The sequence below is a fragment of the Rhinopithecus bieti genome, unplaced genomic scaffold, assembly GCF_001698545.2.
Source record: "Rhinopithecus bieti isolate Rb0 unplaced genomic scaffold, ASM169854v2 scaffold_12086, whole genome shotgun sequence".
NCBI classification, from domain to species: domain Eukaryota; kingdom Metazoa; phylum Chordata; class Mammalia; order Primates; family Cercopithecidae; genus Rhinopithecus; species Rhinopithecus bieti.
The window spans coordinates 2,347,924-2,364,186 of NW_016807466.1; the positions used below are offsets into that span (position 1 = coordinate 2,347,924).

The 16,263-nt window shown below is 42.5% G+C and overlaps 1 pseudogene; it reads right to left on the reverse strand.

The window, feature by feature from the left end:
- Window positions 1-143: 143 nt before the first annotated feature.
- LOC108535893 (cysteine and histidine-rich domain-containing protein 1-like) overlaps window positions 144-16,263 on the reverse strand; it is a 42,719-nt pseudogene continuing 26,599 nt past the window's right edge.

The window sequence follows — 16,263 nt, forward strand, 5'->3', positions numbered from 1 at the left end:
AAGAACCTAATGTTAACCCTGAAATGCCAGATTCAGTAACACAACAACAAAACAAAAGATTACAGCAGCAAGCCACCACTTCACACAGTATTAAGGATTCTGAAATACGGAATAGTCTTCCTCCCGTCTCCCAATCTGTTATGTCATCTTTCTGCTTTCTGCTTTTCCTGTTTTTTCACTGCAGGCAGTTCAAGGCTTGGACACTGCATTGGTTCAGCTTTTCTCATAGTGATCTCAATCTTTATTGTAGTCATAGTTATGTAACTTCGCTTTACATCAATCACACCCCATAATTTCACATTTTGATCAAATTCCTTCTCTTCTTCAAATACAATGTGCACATTTAACAATGTGCTGCTGCTTCCACCTGACTAAGTTCTGGAAGTGAATTTTTAGCATATGCTTGAAATGGTAAGTTCACCTCCAGTCTGATGCCCGTCATGTCTACATGGAACAACTTTTTTCCCAGAATCCTTTTTTCTCTCTCTTTTTTTTTTTTTTTTTTTTTTTTTTTTTTTTTTTTTTTGAGATGGAGTCTTGCTCTTGTTGTCCAGGCTGGAGTGCAATGATGTGATCTCGGCTCACTGCAACCTCCGCCTCCTGGGTTCAAGTGATTCTCCTGCCTCAGCCTCACGAGTAGCTGAGATTACAGGCATGCACCACCATTCCTGGCTAATTTTGTATTCTTAGTAGAGACAGGGTTTCTCCTTGTTGTTCAGGCTGGGCTTGAACTCCTGACCTCAGGTGATCTGCCCATCTCGACCTCCCGAAGTGCTGGGATTACAGGCATGAGCCACCGCGCCTGGCCTCCCAGCATCTTTTTAGTCCACGTGTGTTTCCCTGTTGTACAGCCCTCTTGGGTTAAGAAGGAATTAAAATCAGAGGTTTTTCTTCTACAACAGCTCCAGTATTTCATCCCCTCATGGAAAATAGCTACTCCAGGATGATATACACAGACTTTTTTTCTAGACTCTCTAGACCCTGATACATCTTTGAACACCCTCCATTCTTACATGAGGTGCCAATCTTAATTTCATCATTGTCTTCTTTCTTATCTTCTTCATTCCCTGATGACAGTTTATCAAGTGCTTGCTTTAGGGAGGCCGATATATTTTTAATTCCAAATTTGTCATTGGTTTATCTGGGCTTGGCCATTTTATTGCTTCTACTGGTTTAGGGGCTTGAATGATGTGTTTCTCAAATTTGGGTTTCAATTCAGATAGTTCCTTCTTCTCAGTAGTCTTGACTTTAGGTTTGACTGGCTCAGGTGGCTTCTCACTATTATGTCTACCTTTTGTACAGTCTATAATACTTAAGAAATCAGAAAAATCAGTTGTTCTTCTCTTACAGCAAGACCAACCCTTTAACACATCGTGGAAGCCTGGAACACCTACGTGGTATGTGCAAGCATCATCAGAATTGGTCTCAGGATCCAAGCGCTGACCTCTTTTTTTTTTTTTTGTTTGATACCGAGTCTTGCTCTGTCGCCCGTGCTGGAGTGTAGTGGCGCAATCTCAGCTCACTGCAACCTCCATCTCCCTGGTTCAAGCAATTCCCCTGCCTCAGCCTCCCAAGTAGCTGAGATTACAGGCACCCGCCACCTCGCCTAGCTAAATTTTTTGTATTTTTAGTAGACACAGGGTTTCACCATGTTGGCCAGACTGATCTTGAACTCCTGACCTCAGGCGACCCACCCGCCTCGGCCTCCCAAAGTGCTGGGATTACAGGCGTGAGCCACTGCGCCAGGCCTTTATTTTTTATTCAGACTTTGTCTCTGTGTGCTTCAGTCTAGGTAGTTTCTTTCATGATTTCTTCTAGTTCACTGATATTTTGCTCCTCCCAGTGAATTTTTCATTTCATTTGGTTCCATTGAAATTCCATTGACTTTGTGTTGATGGTTTGTATTTCTTTCCTCATATGGTCATATTTTTATTTAAACTCTTGAGCACATTCATAAGAACTATTTTAAAGTCCCCATTTGATCATTCCATTATCAGTCATTATGGGATGATTTCTATTAATTTTTTTTCTGGTTATGTATCTGGTTTTGATTGTGATTATTAATGTCACATTGTTTTGTGACATTTGTGTCTGGATTTTGTTGCCTTTCTTTAAAGAGAATTGAAGTTTATTTTGACAAGCATTAATTTACTTGTGGATCAGCTTAATCCTTTCAAGCTTGTCTTTAGGCTTTGTTAGGTTGGGTCTAGAGTAGCCATCACTTTAGGACTAGTTTATCTTAATACTATGGCATGACTGTTCTGGGAAATGCCTCAGTGGTTATAGTAAGCAAAATTATTCCACCAAAGATGTTCACATCCGAATCCCCAGAACCTGGGAATATGTTAGGCTACATGACAGAGGGGAATTAAGGTAGAAGCTGGAATTAATGTTACTAGTCAGCATGCCTTAAAATAGGGAACTTATTCTGGGTATTCAGGTGGGCTCAAGGGTCCTTAAAAGCAGACTAGGGGTGCTGAAGAAAGAACCAAAGAGATAGCAGCATGAGAAGGACCTGGCTCAATGTTGTTGGCTTTGAAGATGAGGAAGGAAGCCATGAGTTAAGGAAAGTAGGTGGCCTCTGGAAGGTGAAAAAGGCAAAGAAATGGATTCTTCCCTGCATCTTTCAAAAAGGACAGCATCATGCCGTGATCTTGGCCCAGTGTGATATCTGTGTCAGACTTCTCATCCACAGAACTGTAAGAAAATACGTTTGTGTTGTTCTAAACCACCATATTTATGGTAATGTATTACAGTAGCCACAGAAAACTAATACAGTGATCAGTGAGATTTCTCCACACTGACTGGGTTGTCTTCCAGATCATCATGAATGCTGAGAATGTTCCAGTTTACAGCTCCCTGGTGGTTCTTTCACTCTGTTTTGTTTCCTTTCTCTCAGGAATTATACTTTTGCTGTCCAATCTCTGAAAACAATTGTATCATATAATTTTCCAGTTGTCTAGCTGTTTACAGATAGGAAGGAAACAAGTAGAACTGGTTATTCCAACATCACTAGAGGCAGAAATACTATGTTCAGTTTTGCACATTGAGAAACAAATGTATATAGTATGACTTTTAAAAAACTCCCTTCAACACAGAGCTGAAGATTCAACTCAGTTCCACCCTCCCCAATTACAGCACTGCCTTCTTTTGGTCTTAGTAGCCACCACTGAAGATAAAAGTAATTCCCTGTGTCTTCACAGCAGCCTTCCCTCTGAGTGTGTCTCAATATTAATCTCTTCTTGTAAGGAGGCCAGTTACACTGGTTTACGGCACACCCCTGATGACCTCATTTAAGCTTAATTACCTTTTTAAAAATTCTATCTCCAAATATAGTCACATTTTGAGGTATTTGGGGCTTTGAATGCATGAATTTTGGAGGGACATAATTCAGCCCATAACAGTGCCCTTCCATCCTTAAAGTTACTGTTTTTTTGTTTGTTCATTGTTGTTTCGTTTTGTTTTGTTGTTGAGATGGAGTCTTGCTCTGTCGCCCAGGCTGGAGTGCAATGGCGTGATCTCGGCTCACTGCAACCTCCGCCTCCTGGGTCCATGCCATTCTCCTGCCTCAGCCTCCCAAGTAGCTGGGACTACAGGCACCCACTACCATGCCTGGCTAATTTTTTGTATTTTTAGTAGAGATGGGGTTTCACCGTGTTAGCCAGAATGGTTTCAATCTCCTGATCTCGTGATCCGCCTGCCTCGGCTTCCTAAAGTGCTGGGATTACAGGCATGAGCCACCGCGCCCAGCCAATGTTACTGTTTTAAGAACACGGGGGATCTTTTCTTCCTTTTCTGTGGTCCATTGACTGTTCTTCCTCATTTCAGAGCAGCAGCAAATATTGAATAAGAAAAACTTCATTTGGCCTGGCGCAGTGGCTCATGCCTGTAATCCCAGCACTTTGGGAGGGTGATGCAGGGATCACTTGAGGTCAGGAGTTCAAGACCAGCCTGGTCAACATGGTGAAACCCCATCTCTACCAAAAAATACAAAAATTAGGTGGGCATGGTGGCGTGCACCTGTAATCCAGCTACTCAGGAGGCTGAGGCAGGAGAATCACTTGAACCCAGGAGGCGGAGGTTGTAGTGAGCCAAGATCGCACCACTGCACTCCCACCTGGGTGACAGAATGAGACTCTGTTTCAAAGAAAAGAAAAGAAAGAAAAACTTGATTTGCTGGACAGGGTACCAGGATATGGTCAGGATACAGTTCTTGCCCTCAAAGGGCTTCCTTTTTGTGGTGGCATTATATTTTTTATATATAAAAATATTGGCTGTTTTTTTTTTGTTGTTGTCCTTAGTACTTTCTTCTACTCATTGACCCACAGACAGATTCTCATATACCCTGGACTCTCACACAAGCCTCTTTATATTTACATACCTATAAAGGGAATTGGGGCAGCTGAGTCCTGAACCAATGGAAGGGCCTTATAGTAAAAGAATGAGTAAAAATCTCACAGTTAACCGACAATGAAATATCAAAGAAGTGAGGACGTCTCCAACAGATGATGACATTAAAGACCAGCTATGCCTCCACAAATCAGAACTTGGGTTCAAATAAAAAACATTAGAAAACCCCCAAACTAACTAGAATTTCTTTTCTGCTGTCCTTGTGTCATAGAAACTCAAGAAAGAAATTCAGTAAAGAAATGCATTTCTTGCACCCTGAAATCCATACCCACAGTATTGTCTAACTGGGGAGATAGGATATTTCCATAAAAAAGAGATGCACTGACTTGGCTTTTAGATGCTGAGGGTAAGTAAGTTGTGTAGGAGACACTTTCTACAGTAGGTCAAAGCCTGTAGAGATGGAGAGGACATTGAGAATGTGAATGACCTTCTTGCAATATTAACTGACCATACTGTTTAGGGTAATGCAAAGTATCTCTGAAGCTAGCTGCTAGAACAAATGCCAAATGTCAAAGGCTAACCACAGAAGTTTACTTCCTGCATATGACAGGCAACAGTTTGACAGGCAACCCTGGTTGGTAGATGGCTTCCTCCACACAGTCATTCAGGAACCCAGGCAGCTAGATCTCCCCAGAGCAAGGGGAGCACTTTAATAACACTACAGGGGAGCAGTTCCCAACCTTTTTGGCACCAGGAACTGGTTTTGTGGAAGACAATTTTTCCATGGACTGGGGTCAGGGGATGGTTTGGGGATGACTCAAGCACATTACATTTATTGTACACTTTATTTCTATTATGATTACATTGCAATATATAATGAAATAATTATACAACTCACCATAATGTAGAATCAGTGGGAGCTTTGAACTTGTTTTCCTGCAACTAGAGAGTCCCATCTGGGGGTGATGAAAGATAGTGGCAGATCATCAGGCATTAGATTTTCATAAGGAGCATGCAACCTGGATCCCTTGCATGCACAGTTCACAACAGGGTTTGCTTTCCTATGAAAATACTGCCACTGATCAACAGGAGGTGGAGCTCAGGTGGTCATGTGAGTGATGGAGAGTGGCTGTAAATACAGATGAAGCTTCGCTTACATGCCCACAGCTCACTTCCTGCTATGTGGCCCGGTTCCTAACAGGCCATGAACTGGTACTGGTCATGGCCTGGGGGTTGGGGACCCCTGTTATAAGGCATTGCTATGAAAGGAGTCATCCTAGTTCGCATTCCCTGAGCACTTCCCGAGGAGCAGGCAATGTTTTGGGGCTCCCCAGTCAATCCTCGCAATAACCCTGTGCTGAGAAGTCAGGTCCCGGAAAGGTTCACACCCAATTTTGGCCAAACCCAGCCAGTTTCTTAATCTCTCTGCTCTACATCAGCCTCTGGATTGATGCCGATCTCACATTCCTGAGTCGTGCCAGTTAATTCAAAAACATGTAGAGCAAAAACGAATTTTCTCACCAGACACAGAGGGACAGCAAAGCAGGAGAAATGCTCTAGTAGGTTGCAAAAGACTCCAGCCATGTAAATGGTTTTGCCATATTGCATTAATATGAGCAGTAAATAAGCAGTTGATGGGGGAAAACTGAATACATTAAAATTTATTCATGGAATAAAACAAGAAAAACACTGCCATTGACTGATGGCGTACCGGCCAGGGTAGCCTGCAGACAGTCATGTGCAAGTCTCCATTTGCTACCGCAGCAGAATTCTAACATACCGAGTCTCTCATCATATTCGTGGTGTTCCCAACCAAAGGCCCCTGTTATTCTTGGTGGTCCTGCTGAAACTTGTTCTTAGTATTGTCACCTGGGTGAAGCCTGGGGCCAAAGCCTGAGATGATAACAAGAAAGATCAAGCCCTGAGTGCTGAGTGCAGGCGCTGCTGTTAACACATGCATCAACTTGTTTCATCTTCATGTTCACCCAATAGGAAGTTTCTGTTATTATCTCCATTTTATTGGCGAGGGAACTAAGGCACTAAAAGACTGAGTAACTTCCTGTGATGGTTACTTGTATGTGTCAGCTTGGCTAGGCCAGATGTCCAGATATTCTGGATGTTTCTGTGAGGGTGTTTTTAGATGAGATTTACATGTAAATCGGTATGCTTTAAGTAAGGAAAATTACTCTCCATAATGTGGGGGAGACTCATGCAGTCAGTGGAAGGCCTGAATAGAACACAAAGATGACCTTCCTTGAGCAGGAGAAATTCCACCCACAGACAGCCTTTGAACTTCCTCTGCTGCACCCGCTCTTCCTGGTTCACCAGCGGAAGCCTTTGGACTTGAACTGTGTCTCTTTCCTGGACCTCCAACCTGGCAGCTTCCTCCATCAGACTGTGGAGATTCTAGACAGGCCATACATCCACCGTGATGTGAGCCAATTACTTGAAATAAATTTCTTCCTACACACACACACACACACACACACACACACACACACACACCCTATTGGTTTTGTTTCTCGGGAGAACCCTGATTAATACAGATTTTGGTACTGAGTGTAGAGGGTGGTCGATGGTTTGGTTGGAAGGAAAATGATTAAGAAATTGATGGCAAAGAAGTCTAGGAAAGAGTTATGTGGATAGACCTCTAAAGGGGCAAAAAATATGAAGGTATTTATGTCCCATGTGGGTGCTCACTAAAGGGTGGTTTCAGCAGAGGAGAACTTTAGTAATCAAGCAGATAGGCTAACTGGTTCTGGGAATACCAGACAGCCTCTTTCCCCAGCAACACCTGTCATTGCCCAATGGGCTCATGAACAAAGTGGCCATGGTGGCAGGGATGGAGGTTATGCATGGGCTCAGTAACATGGACCCCCACTCCCTTAGTCCAACCTGGCTATCACCATGGCTGAGTGGCCAATCTGCCAGCAGCAGGAACCAACACTGAGTCCCTACTATGGCACCAATTTTCCAGGTGATCAGCCAGCTACCTGGTGTCAGGCTGATTACATTAAACCTCTTCTACCCTGAAAGGATCAGCATTTTGTTGTTGCTAGAACAGACACTCTGAATGCAGATTTGCCTTCCCTTCATGCAGGGCTTCTATAAAAGCTACATTCCACAGACTCACAGAATGCTTTCTGCACCGTCATGGTACTCCACATAGCACTGCTTCTGATCAAGGAAACTGCTTCACAGAAAATGAAGTGTGGCAGTGGGCCCATGCCCATGGAATTGGATGGTCCTGCCATGTTCCCCACATTCCTGAAGCAGCTGGCTTGATAGAGGGTGAAATGGCCTTTTGAAGGCTTATAGCACCAGATAGGTGGCAGTACCTTGCAGGGCTGGGGCAAAGTTCTTCAGAAGGCTGTGTATGCTCTGAATCAGCCTCCAAAATACAGCACTGCTTCTCCCTATAACCAGGATTCATGTGTCCAGAAACCAAGGAGTTGAAAAAGAGTGGTGCCGCTCGCTATTACCCCTAATAACCCACCAGCAACATTTTTGTTTCCTGTCCCCACAACCTTATACTCTGCTGGCCTAGTGGTCTTAGTTCCAAAGGCAGGAAAGCTTCCACCAGAAAACATAATAATGGTTCCATTGACCTGGGAGTTAAGACCGCCACTCAGCTACTTTGGGCTCCTCAAGTCTCTAAACATCAGGCAAGAAGGGAGGGACTGTGCTGGCTGGGGTGATTGATGCTGGCTGCCAAGGCAATTTTGACCTGCCATTCCACAATGGATGTAAGGAACAGTATGTCTGGAATACAGGAGATCCCTTAAGGCATCTCTTACTCATGCCCCGTGATTAAAGTCAATGGAAAACTACAACAGCCCACTCCAAACAGGGCCACTAATGGCCTAGACCCTTCAGGAATGAAGATTTGGCTCAGCCTACCAGGTAAAGAACCACAACAAGCTGAGGTACTTGTCGAGGGAAAAGGGAATACAGGTAGCCATAAATAACCATACAGTCAAGTGACCAGTTATAGAGACAGGGACTCTAATTGCCCTGGGTATTTTTTCCTGATTTTGTTATGAATGTGTGTGTTTTCCTCTCTTATCCACTTATCGTGTAACATAAGCTGTACTGACTTTGTATCACAGTATTTAAGTATTGTTAGCTTTACATCATATACTTAAGCTACAGGATCTCAACATGAAGGAGAAAGATCATTCATGGACTTTGCCCCTCTTCTGGGGAAAAGATTAGTGGGTTTTTGGCTGTACACAGGATAGTTCTATCACGTTAGGCAGAGCTATAACCTTACGATTGTCTTTACTTGAAGATTAAGTACAGTTTAGGGAGATATGTGTGAGTGCCCAGTCGACAGGAGTGGACTTGGGATGGTTAACTTTATGGGTCAATTTGGTGGTCCATGGTGCCCAGATACTTGTTCAAACATTATTCTGGATGTTCCTGTGAGGGTGTTTTTGGATGAGCTTTACTATTAAATCAGTGGACTTTGAGTGAAGCATACTGCCCTCCATGTGAGGCTCCTGCAGTTAGTGGAAGGCCTGAATAGAACACACAGATGACCTCCCCTGAGCAAGAGAAACTCCGCCTGCAGACAGCCTTTGAATTTCCTCTGTAGCACCGCTCTTCCTGGTTCACCGACGGACAGCCTTAGGACTTGAACTGTGACTCTTTCCTGGGCCTCATCCATCAGATTATGGACATTTTAGATGTGCCAGGCCTCCACTGTGATATGAACCAATTGTTCTCTTGTGTGTGTGTGTGAATCCTTTTGGTTCCATGTCTCTGGAGAACCTTGCCTAATATACTTGCCTAAGATTATATAGATGGTAAATGGTAGAACTAGCTTTAAATCCTGCAGTTTGGTGCCAGAATCCACACTCTTGATGTATACCATTCTATTAGCCTTTATCAGTGTAATAGGTAATGTCCATATGAGGCCAGTAGTGAGAGCTTTCTCCTGTGTCTTGATACTAACTTCATATTGGTTAAGGAGATTCCAAGTGGCTAAGAAGCTAGCTATTAGAATTAAAAAAAAACCCAAATGTCAAAGGCCAATCACAATAGAAGCTTACTTCTTACATATGCGTCAGTTTGATAGAGGTGATCCTGGTTGCTGGCTACGTCCTCCACACAGTCATTCAGGGACTCAGGCTGCTATGGGCTCTGCTTCCTTCAACATGTAGCTTCTAAGATGACCCTGGGCTTTGATTCCACTCTAGCCAGACAGAAGGGGAAAGGAGAATGGTAGATCAGGCATGGAAAGTTTTTATACTTACTACTGCTAAGGAATTTGTTTGTTTAATTTAAAAGGAAGGCAGTTTAAATTATTTTATTCTGAAACTATTTTGTGTGTTTGTGTAGGTATGTGTGTAAAATTTCCAATCTCTCATTTTATTTCAAACTCCTTAAATGAACAGGGTATAAACAGAGAGGCAGGTGTATTTCTTCAGGAATCCACCAAATTGACTGGAAGAGCTGTTTTACATAGAAGACATTAAGAGAGAAGATTGGAGATAAAGTTGAAGCCAGATTGTGGAAGGCCTTGAAATGCTAGGCCAAAGGGCTTGGACCTTATCCTCTGAGAGATCTCAGGTGCTTTCTCTCTCTCTCTCCTCAACTAACTGCCCTTTTTCTCTACAGCAACGAATCACAGGCTATATTCACCACCATGTAACGTGGTAATATTTAACTTGCCTTTTTTTTTTTTTCTTTTTTTTTTTTTTTTTTTTTTTTTTTGTATTTTAAGTAGAGACAGGGTTTCACCGTATTAGCCAGGATGGTCTCGATCTCCTGACCTCGTGATCCGCCCGTCTCGGCCTCCCAAAGTGCTGGGATTACAGGCTTGAGCCACCGCGCCCGGCCTGTTTATTTCCTTTCTTACCCCACACCCATCACCTGGATAAACTGTGTGCATCTCAACGGCAAGAACAATGACTTATATTTTTCTCAGTGCTTCACAAGCCTAGGAGAGGGTCTCATATGTAATGTTTAAGGACTACATTCTGTTGACATTCAAGAGGTGTATGTCCCTACACCTTCAAACACCCTCCAAATTGTTGAATATAACTATAGCATATCATTTCCTCCCCAAATCTGGCATATTTTAACTGAAAAATGTGAATAATATCTTGAAGCTTCTAATGCCTTCATAAGCTACCATATTCTGATCAGAGTTCTTGGCAAAATGGCTTAATGAATTATGCTTCCTTGTTTTGAGATCACATCCTCCAACTGTTTTCATATCATAAAGCAAGTCATCATCACATTTGACATTCTGTTCCTTGAAATTTCTATTATTGGGCTAGGAATGTCTTTCTCAGGCCTCTTTATTTTCTCTTTATTTCGAACACTAGGACTAGCAGAACTGGCTTTTTGACAAAGGAACAAAGCATTAAGAAAAAAAAAAATCACATTAAGCCAGGTGCGATGGCGTGCACCTGTAGTCCCAGCTACTTGGGAGACTGAAGTGGGAGGATCACTTGAGCCAGGAGTTCAAATCCAGCCTGGGCAACATAGCAATATCACTTCTCTTTAAAAAAAAAAAAATAATCACATCATAAAACAGACTGCATAAGGAACTACACATAGAGAACAAAACTCTGTTTATCTGACAGTCAGCTAGGATCACTCACTAGCTGAGAAACTCACTCCCGCCCACAAGCCTGTGACTCAAATTCATGGTTCAGCAAAATTGCAAATGACCGTATATTGTGGATCTGGGCTTTATAAACAACACCATACATGGTGACCATGGGGAAGGCAAGCATTTATGATATAGTAGGTAAATGTGACAATAGTGTTGACCCTCCTAGTTGCCAAGCCTGAAACAGAATACATGTCTGTATGAATACGTATGCATACAAATGTGAGTTTGGAGATGTATATATTTTCACGTTCTCTATGGTTACCTAAGATGTTATCTTAAAACAGTGGCTTACAACAACAACAAACATTTCTTCTTGTGTCACACAGTTCTAGGAGTTGACTGAGCTCAGCTAGGGGGTTCTTGCTCTGGGACTGGCCATGGTTGCAGTCAACATGTGGGCAGAGCTAGAATTATTTATTTATTTATTTATTTAGAGATGGAGTTTCACTCTTGTTGCCCAGGCCGGAGTGCAGTGGCGTGATCTCGGCTCATTGCAACCTCCACCTCCTGGGTTCAAGGGATTCTTCTGCCTCAGCCTTCCGAGGAACTGGGATTACAGGCTTCTGCCAGCATGCCTGGCTAATTTTTTGTATTTTTAGGAGAGACAGGGTTTCTCCATGTTGGCCAGGATGGTCTCAAACTCCTGACCTCGTGATCCACCCGCCTCAGCCTCCCAAAGTGCTGGGATTACAGGCGTGAGCCACTGCACCCGGCCACTAGAATCATTTTAAAGCCCTCTTCATACACATGTTTGGGGCCTGGATTAGGAAGACCCAAATAGTTGCAGGCTAGAGCATGAAGACAGGTGACTCCTTGGGCATCTCTGTCTGTTTCTCTTTGGTCTCTCCATTTGGTTGTTCCACTACGGTGGCTTCAGGGTAGCTGGACACTTACACGGTGGCTGGTGACTCAGGGCTCCAAAGGCATGTGTCCCAGGAGACAGACATGCTGTGCTCTAACATAATCACGTGCTTCCCATCACCTTTGCTGCCTGCCACTGATTGGAAGCACGTCACAGGTCCCACCCACACTTGCGGGGAAGAGCATGACATGAGCTGTGAATACAAAGAGTCAGCGATCGTGGTGGCCACTTTAAAGTCTATCTGCCACACTTAGTAAAATTCAGCAATGTTGCCCCAGGTCACGTAGCTAGTGAGCAGCACAAACAGGATTCAACCCCACACAGTCTCACTCCAGAGTCCCCATCCTCGAATAGTACCCTATAGGGCCACTCAGTGTGAGTGACAATTTTTCAATAGTTCTCATTTTAATTTTAAATGAATACATTCTCCTCTGTGTCCTCAGTTAGTAAGATACTACACTACTCCCGTCACACTGGCAGAATCATGCTTCTGGGTCTACAGAGCTGAAGACCAGACTCTGACGCATGGCGACTTCATGCAGGTAATGCCATACCCATCAACGAAGCTTCCCTCCTGGCACCTGTTCCACGGTCATCCCCACTAGTCACAAGAATATACCTAACATATTTGTACAAACAGAAAAAGCAACCTTGTCAGAAGACTATGCATTTCTTTAGAACATCATCAGGCCAGAAGCCCATGGGCAGGAACAAATGGGTAGCGGAAAAATGGAAAACAAGTGGGAGAAAGTCCTGTAGATGCTGGGGCTTCAGCTTTGGAAAGGCCCCTGGCCACAGCTGACTTTCTACAATGCAACAGGCTGAAAAAAATACATCTCTGCAAAAATAAAGAAAAGCCTAACTGAGTGCAGCTGCCATCCTCCCAATAATTAGATTTGGAGGATTATTGCTGAGATGAATGGAAGATATCATATGGTCACTGCTAGAAATATTTGCCATCCCTGTCTAACTACATGAGTAGACACTAGAGTTCTGAGCAGACCCACATATGTTTGTTTTTAATTAAAATGTGCTGAATGAACTGTTAGCAGCACTGAAATAATGAAGAAAAGCAACATAAGACAAATCGGCTAATTGACAACTCCAAACATTCTATTTTATACCCTTCAGTTATGTTAATGGAGGTTTCCAATATGTTCTAGCTGAAATAATCATTACATAAACACAGTTACATAATAATCTAAGGGGTAGATAAAAATATAAATAACTACAGCAGCAAAAACCACAAATGGGTCAAAGGATTACAAATTCATTTTCTCAGTCTTTATTCCAAAACAATTTATTGAGTGCTTATTGGTTGTTATGTGCCAGGCACTCATGGGCTAATGCCTATGATGAAATCATCCTAGTGTTTCCAAACATACATTTTTGTTTAAGATAGCGTGTTCTATGAGTACCAGGGTGCTGTGTAGAGTGTATCTCCAACCACATGATGAAAGAAAACAGCAAGCGACTTTTGAAAGGGAGAGACCATAATTTTAAGTCATTTCAAAAGCTAGTTCATGTGAAGGCAGAGACTCTGGCCAAGATCTTGACAAATTACATTTTATTCAGTGCACAAGAAATTAGCACAGCTGCCTGAAGGAAAATATGTCCTGGGATTGCATACACAGTGCAAGGCCAAAGGGCAGCCGTATTCCAAGTAGACCGTAAACAGGAGGTTTATTGGAGGCCTTTCCAAAGAACGTGGCCAAATTTCAGCCATGAGATAACCAGAATTCCAGCCAAAATTGGGAGTGATGGAAACTGTCAAATGTCTTTGGATCTTTTGTGGAGATTAATCCCTTGGCTGTGCAGTCTCTGATGAATGAAGGAGAACAATTCAGAATCACTGAACACCCTTGCTTTTAACTGGAGGGGCAGGATATCAACGAGGTAAGTGAACACCAGTGCATTTAGAGTTTATTTACAACTAAACTGCTAAAGTCTCAACTCATCCATATTCAATTAGAGAAAGTTGTGGTTCATCCAAGACAAGACGTGAGCCAAATTTGGGGTGAGGGTGACATAATCTGAAAGGGCTGGAAATAAAGTGTAAATTTGAGTATCATCTGTATATAAGTGATAATTAAAGCTGTGCAACTCAACACATGCCAAGAGAGAAAGTCAATAAAAATGAAGAACAACAGGGTCCCAAACCACGTGTTACTTCTAAAAGGGAGATTTTTTTTTTAAGGTGGTGGGGGTGAGCTTTTCTTTCCTGCTACATGATCTCAAAACAGATACAATCACTTGCAAGGAAGACTCACTTCCTCTGCAGAAAGTCACTGAATTACTTGAACATTGAGCTAAGGAGAGGGGCTTTTCCGTGTGATCTATACAGCAAGGAAGTAAGAAGTCATTCCATTTAGTTTGGGGAAGACCTCCCAACCCCGTAAAATAGATCACTTTAGTAAACAATGTCTAAGAGAACCACCAATTCAGGCTGATACTTGATTGTCCTTTTCAAGTCTGGTGTTAAATTTGGCCAGGAAACACAAGTTGCTTTTATCTGGGTGCTCGATAATTTCATTCATGCAGTGAAGAAATAGGTTCTTTATTCTCAGCTGTGTTTGAACACTTTAACAATAGGATAACTGAAGTTAGATGCAGCTTGAATCAAATGAAATGGAGACTTGCCCACAAGGACTTATTCATTATAAAAAGGGCAGCTCTTGTCCTAATCATTCCTCTGGAGACCTATGACTTGGGGCTCTTTTATTTTTGACTGTCAGCTACCTTTCCAAATCATGGAAGCTTTCTAAAAATACCAAGTTCCTCAGTAGCTGGAGCTGAGCAGGGAGTGAACCTAACCATAAATGATGGGTGTTACGGGTTTAAATTGTATCCCTCCCAAAAATCGTGTGTTGAAGTTCTAACCCCCAGTGCCTCAGAAGGTGACCGTATTTGGAGATAGTGTCATTAGAGAGGCAATTAAGTTAAAATGGGGTCACAAGGATGGACCCTAATGCAATATGGCTGGTGTCTATATAAAAAGAGGAAATTAGAACAGACATGTACAGAGGAAGGACCATGTACAGACACAGGGATATGACGGCCATCTCAAGCCAAAGAGGGAGGTCTCAGAAGAAGCCAATCCTGCCAACATCTTGAGCTCAGACTTCCATCCTACAGAATTGTGAGGAAGTACATTTCTGTTGTTGAAGCCACCCAATCTATAGTACTTTGTTATGGCCGCCCCAGAAAACTAATATGATGGGGCAAAAGACATAGAGCCAGGGCTGGGCATGGTAGCTCATGCCTGTAATCCCAGCTCTTTGGGAGGCTGAGGCGAGTGAATCACCTGAGGTCAGGAGTTCGAGACCAGCCTGGCCAACATGGTGAGATCCCATCTCTAATGAAAATACAAAAAGCCTGGCGTGGTGGCACGCACTTCCAATCCCAGCTACTTGGGAGCCTGAGGCAGGAGAATCGCTTGAACCTGGGAGGTGGAGGTTGCAGTTAGCCAAGATGGTGCCACTGTACTCCAGCCTGGGCAACAGAACGAGACTCTGTCTCAAAAAATGAAAAAAAAAAAAAAAAAAAAAAAAGGAAATAGAGTCAGGCTGAGCACAGAGGCTCACACCTATATAATATTCTGTGTATTTTTCTTTTTTTTGTATATCTTAAATTTGTAAAGCAGTTTCTAAAAGCAAAGAGAATGGTCAATTCATCCATTCCTGGAGATACTTTATTTAGATTTGCTTTTGAGTGAAGTCAAACCATGAATGAAGGAGCTACACCGTGGGACTTCATTTCACCTTAAACTCCCTAGAAAGGCCTTGCTCCTTCTTGCTGCATTTGAGTTTATGCAACTGTGGGGGCACTTTAGAGATCAGTCCTATGAGCCCCTCCTTGCATTTGTTAGAGAAAAGTGGTCAATGATCTTGTCTACTACTTCATACAATTTTTCCCTTACTAGGCCTCATTATTCTGAAGATATTTTTTATAAGCAGATGAAAATTCTTTTAGAATAAGGAGGAGCATAAATAAATACATGATTATTATATCAAATGCAATAAACATCTCTCTGCTGGTGGATAACAGGCTCATGGCTCTAGAAGGATGAAAGCAACTTTTACTGAACTCCTACCATGCGCCAACCTTCTGCTAGAGGCTTTAGACAATTGTCTGCCGAATTTTAATTTTCACAATCTTATGAAGCAGATTATGAGAAAGTGTAGGTAACTTGTCCAAAGTCACATTGTAAATGACCAAACCAGGAAACCACGGTATTTTATGATCATACAAAGAATGGAAGAGGGGAAGGAGAAAAGCTTGTGTTAATTTGTTAAGAACCTACTTCCAATGAACCAAGTATTTTTCATCCCAATTTAGAAATGAGGAAACTAAAGCTCAGAGGAATACATAAATGTACAAATATATGCAATATATATATATTAAAATATATGTTATATATAAT